The sequence below is a fragment of the Pantherophis guttatus genome, chromosome 1 (assembly GCF_059756535.1).
Source record: "Pantherophis guttatus breed Tessera chromosome 1, ASM5975653v1, whole genome shotgun sequence".
Classification (NCBI taxonomy): Eukaryota; Metazoa; Chordata; class Lepidosauria; order Squamata; family Colubridae; genus Pantherophis; species Pantherophis guttatus.
Genome location: NC_142063.1, coordinates 116603182 through 116615896, shown reverse-complemented (window position 1 = coordinate 116615896; position 12715 = coordinate 116603182). Strand labels below are relative to the sequence as shown.

Genomic DNA, 12715 nt, shown 5'->3' with positions numbered 1-12715 from the left:
CAAGAGCTTGGTGGGCTGCAAAGAGACTTGAGCAACTGCTTATATGGAAGGAGTCCAACCCCATTAAATTATTATTATTAGTTCAATTTATATGCCGCCTTTCTCCTACGAAGGGGCTGTTTCTGTTAAAATGCAGCAACAAACCCAAAACTCTCTGTTGATGACAACCGCCTATTAACTCCTACTCTGTGTGCTTTAACTTGTGAACTTCACAACCCTAACTTTGATTCTGGACCAGGTGACAGATCTGCTACAAGATTTGATCCCTGGACTCTGCTTTAATGTGCAATTCTTGTAAGCCAAACTTGCTGAACTTTGAGGGAAAACATACCTCTATATGGCAAATGTGCATGTTTACAAGCCTTGTTTATTAAAGGGAACAAAACCACCCCTTTGTATATTTGTGTGTTCTTGGCCTGGGGCAGGACACAGACAGACCTGGTACCTAATCTGGGGATTCTCCTAGACTCACAACTCTTGCTCAAGGACAGGTGGCAACGAGGAGGGCCTTTGCAAGCACTGCCTGCTTAGGACTGTTTCCCTGCATCTCTTCCCACCTAGACAGTGAAGTCTTTACATTCTCTTGGTGACACAGAGTAAGTGGGTGTTATCATGTTGCACTGTCCAGGAAGTGCCAGAAAAGAAAGAACATTGTTCCATTCATACAAAGAGAGGCAGCTGGAGTCTGATGGATTCCAACTTCAATTGGGAATTCCTCAATCCCTGAGATCATTATTATCCATTAGAGATAATGGCATGACACTGAAAATAAGAGAGCGGCATGCATAGCTGAAAGTATGATTAAAACCTAACTACAGTAACGAATGTTCTCTGGTTGAACAAACAAGCTGGCCTTCATTGAGCCATTCAAGATAATTGGCTCACGGATAAGGGAGACCCGGGTCCAAATAGTTGCTTAGCTATAATTCAACTCCCTAGGAGACCTTGTGGTGCTTGCCTTCTCGTACTGTAACAGAATTCTGGAAGTTCACAAAATTGAATATTATCCATGCAGGTCAGACTGAGCACATCAGATAAATGGCTTAGAAGGGTAAAATAAGTGGCCTAACAAATCAGTTGTGGTGATATTTCAGACTCTGTACTCAAGTACCTGTCCCTAAGATTTCCACATTGACATCTATTACTGGGCCGTAAAAGAAACAACTTTTGGCAGAATGCAGTGGCCATGTGTTACATATGCAAATGGCAAGAGAAGCCAGGGATGTAGGCTTCACTCAGGTCCGGGTTTAGCTGGACATTTGCATGCCCACCACTGATTGGTGGATTCAAACAGGGCCCGCCACTAATTGGTGGATTCAAACGGAGGGAAATGTAAAGTGTTGTCAGTGGCTGAATCGGTGGGACTGCTCCCTTTAAAAGGGAGTGTTGCCAGCTAAGCCTTTGCAGAAGTCACTTACTTAAATAAAGAGCTGAAGTTACTGTCTGTCCTCCTGCCTCTTCATTGCCTCCCACGATCTAACACCATGTAAAGAAAAGGATGCCCAAATAGGATATGAAACTGTTGGTTTCCTTTCTTGAGTGCATGTGCTCAATGGCACGATCAGCAGTGGACCATTATTTTTCTCTTCCATATTTTTTAGAGTTATGCCCTTGAGGTCTTACAGGGTGGAAAAATCAGAAGAGGGAATGTAGTGTTCCTTGAGGAATATAAAATAGAATACGTAACATTCCCTCCTCTTATTTTTCCACACAGTAACAACCGGATGATGATGGACTAAAAGACTGGCTGGCCCCAAGTTATCCAGTGAGTTTCCGTGGCCTTAAATTTATGTCTCCTTGGATCTAGTCTAACACTCTAGCTGCAACACTACACCAATATGCAAACTGGACTTGGATTCTTTTGCACTTGAGTTTCGTGAACCAAAAGGTTGGCAGGCTTGCTGGAAAAATTGCCAAGAGCCATAGAGGTCATAATGTTGGCAAGCTATATCCTACAAGGTTCCCTGGTGGGCTTCAAAGTTTGGAATATTACTTTGCTGACTATCAGCTGGCAGCCTTGAAAGATGAGTGGAGGAAAATTTGTGTTACCGTCATCCTATCATAAATGTGAATATTCCAATACTGTCAGTCTCATGGATTTTGCTGGGAACTACATAATTATTGCTGGAAGAGGAGAGATGGCTAGAACTCAAACAGAAGAAGAACACAGGTTCATAATGTGAGATGCATTTCCAGGCAGTTCTCCTTTGCTCTGTTTTTGGCGTAGAATAGCAGTGAATAGTGGAATGTGGTGCTCTTACGGATAATCTGAAAGGCATTGGATCTCAATTTTGAGATCTGACCCAAGAGATAAAGACTATTTTTTTAATTTCCATGTGCAACAAGTTGAAGAAATCCTTTGGTTTCTGTATAGTTTATTAAGCATACTATATAAAGAAATTCATTATGATTCACAGCAGAAAGAATTAATCTGGTTTCATAACAGGCTTTCACATCCAGAAAAAATGTAAGCATGACTTATTAAGTAAGTTGAGGATCATGAAATATTATCTAGGCTAGGTTCTTTCATTTCAAAAGGAGGAGTTTCTTCTGATGCTTCTAAATAGATCCAAACAGACTTGTTTATTTAATGCAACAGAGATGTTAAAAATAAATAAATAAAAGGAATCCATTCACAAAAGGAAGAAAGAGAAAAGGAAGGCAAATGTTTGTTTCCAAATGTTCTTTAAACAATTGCCAAATCCTCTGTTCCAGAGAAAAGCGTCAAGTAAGAGAGAAAATGAGGACTCAAAAACAGAAGTAATCATTCTCTATTTAAGCATCAAAAAAGTGAATAGAAAGAAGAGAATGGAGCAAAGAGTGCAGTGTTTTAAAAACGAGAAACTTTAACCTAGCTGCTTCTTGTATACTGTTTTCGTATTAAAATTTCTATCTTTCTGCTAAAATTTATTTATTTATTTTTTTTAATTTGATTTATATGCCGCCCTTCTCCGGAGACTCAGGGCGGCTTACAATGCGTTAAGCAATAGCCTTCATCCTTTTGTATATTTATACAAAGTCAGCTTATTGCTCCCACAAACTGGTAGGTAGGTCCTCATTTCACCTACCTTAGAAAGGATGGAAGGCTGAGTCAACCTTGAGCCTTGGAGAGATTCGAACCAGCAGTAAATTTCAGGCAGCTGTGTTAATAACAGGGTGCGTAGACCACTGTACTATCAAGGCTTAATATTCTTTTCATATTAAAGTTTCTATTGTTCAGGTAAAATGCCTCTCAAGATGGCAACAGATGAAAAATGTTGTTAGAAAATAGAATGCATGGGAGGGAAAATTCCAAAAAATTAGCAAGGTTCCATTCATTTAGCAAAGACAAAGAAAGCCCTATCTAGGTTTCACCCTTCTGATAGCTTTTGAACAGGGATGAAATCCAGCAGGTTCTGACAGGTTCTGGAGAACCGGTAGCGGAAATTTTGAGTAGTTTGGAGAACCAGCAAATATCACCTCTGGTTGGCCCCAGAGGGGGGTGGGAATGGAGATTTTGCAATATCCTTCCCCCAGGAGTGGAGTGGGAATGGGGATTTTGCAGTATCCTTCCCCTGGAGTGGGGTGGGAATGGAGATTTTGCAGTATCCTTCCCATGCCATGGCCACCAAGCCACGCTCACCAAGCTACACCACACCACACCACACCACACCCAACAAGCCATACCCACAGAATCGGTAGTAAAAACATTTGGATTTCACCACTGCTTTTGAACCAAATTAACTATCTGGCTCTTCTCAAACCACCTGCATAGGATGACCATTAGGGGCCAATATCAATGGGCTCTTCCCTTGCCCATACGTGGCAATGTCCTTATTCTACCGGTATCCCCTGGTCTTTCAATCTCAACTGCTTCTTCTTGCTGATTCTGCTTTTTTTCTGAGTCCTTGAGCCAATTTTGCCCAGGGGCAGAGGACATGTGAATGAGCAGTGGTGACTGTGTCAAGGAGATGGAGGCTTCCCAAAGACATTTCACCCAGAACCAGCATATTTATAAAACAATATTAACTCAAAGGAGCACAGTTTTTCAATCTCAACATCTTTAAGATGTGTGAACTAACTCCTGTTCTGGGAGCTGAAGTCCATACATCTTAAAGTCGCCAAGGTTGAGAAACACTGCAATACAGGTTAAGCCAAGAATTGTTTGGGTTCAAAACAAATCTGTAAACCTCCCCCCCTCCACAGCTAGGCTGCTTGCTATAGGCATGTTCTCATTCACCTGACCAGAAGAAGCTCCACCAGTGACTTGCAGCATCTTCTAGAGTCACCCAGTCATTGCAAGATGACAGAAACTTTATTCATACAATGGGTGAATGACTCTGGAAGATCTAAGTTACTTGAAGAGGAATGGCCTTTGTCATTTAATCACAGCATGGACCGAAAACTTCGGGCATGTAATCAGAAAGAAAGTAAAAAAAAAAAAAAACTATTTAGTCTGTGTCTATGGGGGGAAAACACACAGTTTTGTCTGTAGTTTACAGAGAAAAGTTGTTGCTAGTGTTAACTGTTATGTCCGTGCAGGCATGAGCAGAGACTTTTCTTCTGCCACGCAGGTGTGGGACATATTTTAATGTTATTGGTTAAAGGCTGATAGCCCCTTTAAAAGGGGCTATCAGCTGGAAATTGCATGTTGGTTTTACTGAGTCATTGTCTGCAATAAACATGGCTGTTTGAAGTTTGGCTTCTCATCTGTATTCCTACTCCCACACATTCCATTGGTGACGAAGGTGGGATTGCTGGGCCCTGAGCCAACGTAGAGATAAAAGAGGCACGCGTGAGTGGAGACTGTTTGTTTTGGAAAGAGAATGGCTAACTCACTACAGTTTGTTCCGTTTGATCCTGAAACACAGACGTGGGATTCTGATCTAATCGTTTTTGACTGTATATTGGAAGCTAATGACTATACAAATATCACAGACAATCGTAAACGAGCACTTTTTTTGAGTATTTGTGGAAAAGAAGTGTTTGAGACAGCGCCCCAACCCCTGCAGACAGTTCCCAACCCCCTCATTGCGCCCCAACCCCTGCAGACAGTTCCTTGGGACATATTATTAAGCAAATTGAGGGAACATTATGCTCCTCGACCATCTTGTATTGCTAGAACACATGCTTTTTACTATAGGGACCAGGCGGAGGGTGAGTCTATTAGTTGTTATATGGCAGCCCTCAGGAAAGCAGCTATCTATTGTGAATTTAGCAACTTAGATGAAGCCCTTCGAGAAAGATTGGTCTGTGGGGTTCTGGATGTTTGGTTACAGAGGCGATTATTGGTGAAACCAACATTAATGCTACAGACAGCAGTAGAGGAGGCGCAAGCCACTGAATCATCGAATAGATTGATGGAAGAGATACAGAAGTCGGGCAGCCCCCTGGCGGCTAGAAGGGGGGAAACCGTCCCTCGGGGAGAGGTGGAATTACGGGAGGACACTGAAGATGAGGGAAATAATCATGATGATGTCGATCAGTTGAGAGTGGCTAGCAAGGAGCGTAGATGGACAGAGGATTGAAAGTTGTTCTCCTCATGTATAGGATGTGGCGGAAACCATCCAAGAGCTATGTGTCACCCTAAAAACACCATTTGTAGATGGTGTGGGAAGAAGGGTCACTTAGCACAAGTTTGCCGTGCCGCGTTGCTTGCCCCACCCCAACTGGACAGACTTCAATTCAAAATGGGGGGGGGAAGCATGGCCCACTGAGGTTAAGAATCCCAGAGGACGAGTGCTTTACTATTAATACGGACGCTTGTCATTCAGAGAGGGTGAGCAATCAAACCAGGATTCCGGGAAGTAGTAAAATTTACATTATTGTCCTTATTGCGGGATCTCCCTGCTGGATGGAAGTGGATACAGAATCGGCAACAACAATTGTATCCTGGCAGACTCTACAGAAATTGGTGCCACACGGAGCCGAGTGGAAGTTTATATGTAGTCGTATTCATTTGAGAGATTATCAAGGAAATAACATCCCCATTAAGGGTAGCGGAACATTCTATGTAGAATATAAAGACTTCTCCGGGCCACTTAAATTGGTTGTTGTTGAAGGTGCACTGCCTAACTTCCTGGGACTGGATTGGTTTGCAGCATTGGGGTTAGAGATTACCGGGGTTCATAAAATCCAGGGAGAAACCATCGGAGAGTTGAGTAAAGAGTTTGCCGATGTATTTGACGGAAAGTTGGGAGAATATAGGGGTACCCCGATATCCTTCAGTTTGGACTCCAAGGTGGCACCAATAAGAATGAAACCGAGGAGGGTGCCATTTGCACTAAAGCCCAAAGTTGACGAACAATAGACAAATTGATTCAGCAAGGTGTATTGGAACCGGTGGACCATGCCAAGTGGGGGACCCCTATCGTGATGCCAGTGAAACCAGATAGGTCGGTCCGAATTTGTGCGGATTATAAATGTACGTTGAATAGGGCTCTTCAACATAATGCTTATCCGTTACCAGTGGTGCAGCACTTGTTACATTTGTTGGTGGGGGGTATGATCTTCACAAAGTTAGATCTTGCTCAAGCGTATCAGCAGCTCCCTGTAGATGACACCACTGCCGAAGCCCAAACAATCATAACGCATTGGGGGGCGTTCCGTTGTCGCCACCTACAGTTTGGGGTGAGTGTGGCCCCAGGGTTGTTTCAAAGCCTGATGGAACATTTGTTATATGGCATCCCTGGGGTTGTGCCCTATTTTGATGACATGCTCATCTCCACTACCAATAAAACGGAATTATTTGAACAACTACAACTAGGGCTACAAAGATTTCAAGAGGCTGGACTAAAGGTAAAGGAAGAAAAGTGTAAAGTAGCAGTAAATCAAGTCGAATTCCTGGGATACCTGGTCGATGCATCCGGATTGCACCCACCAAGGAGAAAGTACAAGCAATACAGGCTGCGCCAACACCAAGGAATAAGATGGAACTCCAGGCCTTTTTAGGGCTCCTCAATTTCTATAGTGTGTTTTTGTGACAAAAGGCATTTGTCGCTGAACCACTACATCGACTATTGGGGGAAAAGGTGCTGTGGGTATGGGGGCGCAGAGAAGCAGCTGCATTTGTGGGAGTAAAGAGATTAATTTCCTCGGATAGCGTCTTAGTTCAGTTTAATGAACGTCTGCCATTAGTGTGATGCATCCCTGTTTGGAGTCATCGCCTTCCAGACAACTGTGAGGCTCCAATAGCTTTTTTCCTCAGGACATTATCATCTGCCGAGAGAAACTACAGCCAACTTGATAAAGAGGTATTGGCTGTGGTGGCTGGAATTAAGAAATTTCACGAGTATGTTTGTTAGGATATGGTGTATGTCTAACAGATTGTCCAGGCAATATATGTTCTATGACTTTAACATGAATATGTATTCTATGGCTTTAAGTAGTACTGCTGAGTCATTGTAATGCTGAGTCATTGTATCCTGATTGGATAAGCTCTGTTGTAACTGTATTTAAGAAGGGAGCTGAAATGTAGTCATTGATGATATGCTACCATCGTGTGTGGAGATGCTATCATCGAGTGTGGAGATGCTACCATTGTGATCTGTTACCAGCGTGTATGTGCTGCTATTTATTACCTACTGCTGTTTTGTATGGTAAGAAGACTTTTGTATCACTGGACTGATTTGACTGGCAAAGACTTGGATTGATTAAAGACTATGAGATTGTTTTTCACTAAAACATTGATAAACCAGTTTGTATGTATTTTATTCATCGCTCCCAGCATTGTTTCCCTGTGCTCTACGCTTTGCTGGTTGGTTAACACAACAATATCCTTAACAATGTTTATGGAAGGAGATTTGATTTAGTGACAGATCATAAGCCACTTTTGGGACTAATCATGAGGGACCAGCAAACACTGCAGGTCCTGTCCCCAAGAATGACGCATTGGACAGAGTTCTTAGCAGCATATAGTTATCGACTTATACATCAACCCGGCATAGAACTGGGCCATGCTGACAGCCTAAGCCGATGTCTGCTACCTAATCTAGTGGAGGATCCAGCTCCAGCAGCAGAAGTGGCAACCCAGTCAAGAAAAGATCGAACGATCATGCAAGTGTTAAACTGGGTGTGGAGGGGATGGCCTAAAGAGACAGGGAGTGTAGAGTTTAAGCCATTCCGGGCAAGGCAATATGAACTTTCAGTGCAGAAGGGTTGCCTATTGTGGGGGAATCAGGTAGTGATACCCTCAAAGCTAAGGAAATCATTATTAGAGACTCTACACGAAGCCCCCCCCAGAATTGTAAGGATGAAGGCGTTGGCCCGTAGTTATCTGTGGTGGCCAAATATAGATAGAGATATTGTGGAGTGGGTGGTGTAGTGTCAAGCATCCCAGGAATTGAGACCGGCAACTCCTGCAGCACCACCACAGGACTGGGAAACACCGAAAGGCCCCTGGTCTAGAATACATCTCGATTTTGCAGGGCCGATAAAGGCGTTGTCCTTCTTAATTGTTGTGGATGCCTATTTCAAATGGCTGGAGATAGCCATAATGAGGTCAACCATGATGGACGCTGTTCTGAGAGTATTAAACAAAATGTTTGTGACACATGGGTTGCCGGATGTGTTGGTATCGGACAATGGGCCGCAATTTACGGCAACGGCATTCAAGGTATTCCTAGTAAACCGAGGAATACGTCACGCCCTGGTCGTGCCATTTCACCCCACGAGTAACGGGCAGGCGGAGTGAATGGTGCAAACAACGAAAGAGGCCTTGACTTGAATGGGTCCAGGGGACTATCAGGAGAAACTTGGTAAGTATTTGTTCAACCAACACATCACTCCCTGTGTAGCCACCGGAAAGAGCCCAGCCAAATTACTTATGGATCGCCGGCTGAGAACAAATTTAGATAGAATACACCCTGATTACTCGACAGAAACCCTCACAGACTGGGAAAGTAGGGTCAGGACCTTTGAGCAAGGTGATCTAGTATATGCCCGAAATTATACTGGTCAACCCATATGGGTGCCGGCACTGATTACAGATGTCACGGGTTCCCGTTCGTACCGAGTGGAGCTCGAGGATGGGCGCCTGTGGCGCCGACATATCGATCAGCTTTGGAGCCGAGTGAGGGGGACAGCTGTTAGGGAGCTGGAAGAAATAAACTGGGGTGGGAATCCAGAAGAGTGAGGGGGACAACAACGCAGTGAAAGGGTATCTGAAGGGCTGAGGCCAGTGCAGAATGAAACACTTGTTATTGAGGGTCCAGTGTCACGGAACTCATCTCGTTTTTCCCCATCTCCAACTGAGGGATATGTTCGGGGGGGAGGGCAGAGAGTATTTGTAAGCCATCTGATGTAGTTAAAGAATCATCGAGAATGCAGTTGATGTGTGAGGGTCCGTCAGAAATACAGGAGAGCCGCCAGTCAACGCGAAGCCACCGTAGACCAATGTATTTGGATGATTATGTTTGTGATATACAAAGTTTCCCCGAGGAAGGGGGAAGGGGTGTTATGTCTGCACAGGCGGGAGCAGAGACTTTTCTTCTGCCACGCAGGTGTGGGACATATTTTAATGTTATTGGTTAAAGGCTGATAGTTTTCTTTAAAAGGGGCTATCACCCGGAAATTGCATGTTGGTTTTACTAAGTCATTGTCTGCAATAAACATGGTTGTTTGAAGTTTGGCTTCTCATCTGTATTCCTACTCCCACACATTCCATTAACATTTCTCAATCTAGCTGTACCCCTAAACAAGAGCAAGAATGGCTAATGGAGGTTATTTCTCCATGTGTTTAACTACAGTGTTATTTGTTTTTAAGAGATGGAATGGTAACATGAGGTTTCTAAAACCCATGAATAAGACTTTCATACATTAAGGCCTATATTTGTATCAATTTATCTACAATATGGCTGCAGCCATTCAAATTTCATGGTTCCAGAGCATCTTCATATATAATACGTTTGCTTATGCGCATGTGGTTTTGTCAGGTGGAGAAAGGATTTTTAAAGGTAACAAAATCACCACTGGGCTGTCTTGTTTTACTTGGGGAGAACTGATCATTAAGAACAATTAGCACACCTCTGTCTTTGATTAGCTGTACACTAATGAGGCATCATAGCTGTCCCTGGGATACAGAGGTGTTCATTCTTTTTTCTTTGAAAGAAAACTCTTGTCAACATGGTGAAATGGATAATTTATGAGGAATAGCATTCACAAAGAGTTCTGCAATCTAAAATAGCTTTACTTTGGGAGGTGCTATCTCTTGCTGAAGGGAGGATGATTACGGTACTCTGTTTACTTATCCAGCAGTCAGCCCTTTATATTCCTCACTTTATAGACATCAGATTGAACTTCAACAGCTTCATTGTAGAGATGCCCCATGATTTTCTAAGAGGGTTTCTCTACACTCATCCCGTCAGGGGCTGAATATTTCAAGTATTGCAACCCTTCTATGGAAAGCTTGCCGAACCTTTTGCTCATAAATCAGAAAGACATACAAGTCTTGCCAGAAAAACACGGCAACCCTAGAGATGCTGCAGCCATAGAAACAGTGGCGTAGCAAGCCAGAGCGACCACTAGTAACCTCATTGCTATTAGTAGCCTTAGAGTATAATGAGCTCCCTTTGGCATTTGTGTGCTTGAGTAGGAGATGGGTCTTTTTTTTTTTTTTATTGGCATTTGAGACAGTGCCTAAATGTTTCAGCCTCCATATCCATTCTAGGCTTCCTTGTTCCAGTCGCGAGAACTTTACATGATGTTCTCTCAGGTGTCCTTGGAAGAATTTTAGAGTTGATGTAACTCTGCTGTAAGAGTTGATATTCATAGTCCTTTTAGTCTAAGGAACTAAAAAGAGGAAATACATTTTCATCCAAAAGTTACCGTAATAGTAATTTAATTCAGTTACTTGGACTATCTTAAAAAAGCAAACCTTCATGAGGGGGCTACTGACCTCCCAGCCTGCTAATGGAGTTCCCAGCATCTCTGGTTGCTTAATGGGAGAACAGAATGTTTGGCATAAGAAACCATTCATTAATTCTCTTCAATTTTTTAAGAGCTTGGCTACCTTTCGTTAGGCATGATAACCAATAAAATAAGAATATTTATTTCAGAGGTGGCAAGTAATGTTAAAAATTCTATCTATGGGTCTTCTTTGAAATAGCAAAAAACATTATCACTTTCAGAAGTTTTCTTTAAAAGCCTATGTTGTTGTAGACTACTGGATATAAAACAGTGTTGGCAAACCTTTTCGGCACTGAGTGCCGAAACGGGAGCGCATGCGCGTGGGGGGAGGGGGGAGCGCCAGAAACTGGAAGAACAGCACCCTGGCATGCATATGCGGGAGCACCGGAAACCGGAAGAGCAGTTCCCCAGCATGAAGACCTGGCACGCACATGCACACCAGGGAGCTGCTCTTCCAGTTTCCAGTGCTCCCGCCCACGAAGACCATATAGCTGGTGCGCATGCAAGTGCCAGAAACCAGAAGCTCAGCTTCCTAGTGCGGTTATGCATGTCAGGGAGCTGCCCTTCCAGTTTCTGATGCTCCCACACACGCAAAGACCAGCTGGCCAGCACACACATGCGCGCCAGAGACCGGAAGACCAGGTAACTGGGTGCATGCGAACATCGGAAACCGGAAGCTCAGCTTTCCGGTGTGCTCATGTATGCCAGGGAGCTGCCCTTCTGGTTTCTGGCACTCCCACACACGCAAAGACCAGCTGGCCAGCGAATACATGCGTGTCAGAAAATGGAAGACCAGGTGACCGGCATGCATGCAAATGCCAGAAACCATGCTTCCCAGCACTCTCATGCATGCCAGGGAGCTGCTCTTCCGGTTTTCGGCATATTCCCACGCGCATGAAAACCAGCTGCCCAGCACGCAAGTGGGTGCTGGAACCTGGAAGAGCAACGGGTGACAGCTCTGCGTGCCACTTCCGGCATGCGTGCCATAGGTTCGCCATTACTGATATAAAATGTGGGAAATCTAAATTCATATTTACATCCAGCAATCTGTGTTGAAATGTCCAGTGGATGGGGACGTTAATAATATTATATCTTAATGTTGTATTGCTACTGCCATGGGGATGGGGGTGTTGGAAGGAATTTTTATGAGTTTTTATGTTGTGGATTTTTAACGTAAGCTACCTGGAATCGCTTCTGTGTCTGCTGGGTGACCATACAAATTTGTTTACTAAATAAATAAATTAGAAAGGATCATGAATTGGAGCTGAATGCTGAGATGTGTCTTCATCTTTCTTTGATTGCTTCCATCTTGTAATGCAGAAGTAACATATTTTGCATACCAAAGTCTCCACTACAGGTAATTTCCAAAAGGATCACACCTGGGGTATTTTGTTTCCTTAGGTTTTCCTAAAATCATATAATGCTACCATTTCCATACTTGGCCACCTGAGCCAGGTGGCCTTGTCCAATACAAAGAAACCCCTGATATACTTTGTTTATTTGAGTCCACAGCTTCTAGCTGACCAATGATTATTACTTTCATCACAGAGAGAAGACAGACTCCAATGGGCAAAGAGAATGACAGATGGGGAACACAGCGAAGCCTTTTAACGAGATTCCCTTGAGTTGAGCTGTATTCTAAATGCATCATCATAATCCACCATCTGCAGATAGGATTACCTTTGGGCACAGTGGAAAATCTAAAAGAGTAAAGGTAAAGTCACCCTCTTCTGCCTGTAGAACTTTGTCCTATAGGACTATTTGGACGGGAATGTGGTGCTTCTCTACTTTAACGTTGTCTAGCTTAAAAGCAATTGCTGGGAAAATGAAG

At 43.5% G+C, this 12715-nt stretch overlaps 1 long non-coding RNA gene across 3 annotated transcripts in view; it reads left to right on the top strand.

Moving 5' to 3' along the window:
• LOC117675341 (uncharacterized) overlaps positions 1-12715 on the top strand; it is a 63594-nt gene that overhangs the window by 8044 nt on the left and 42835 nt on the right. For all 3 annotated transcript variants that reach the window (XR_015731645.1, XR_004594183.3, XR_004594182.2), the window contains exon 2: positions 12433-12598. This is a non-coding gene — a long non-coding RNA (uncharacterized LOC117675341). The remainder of the gene's footprint in view (positions 1-12432; positions 12599-12715) is intronic.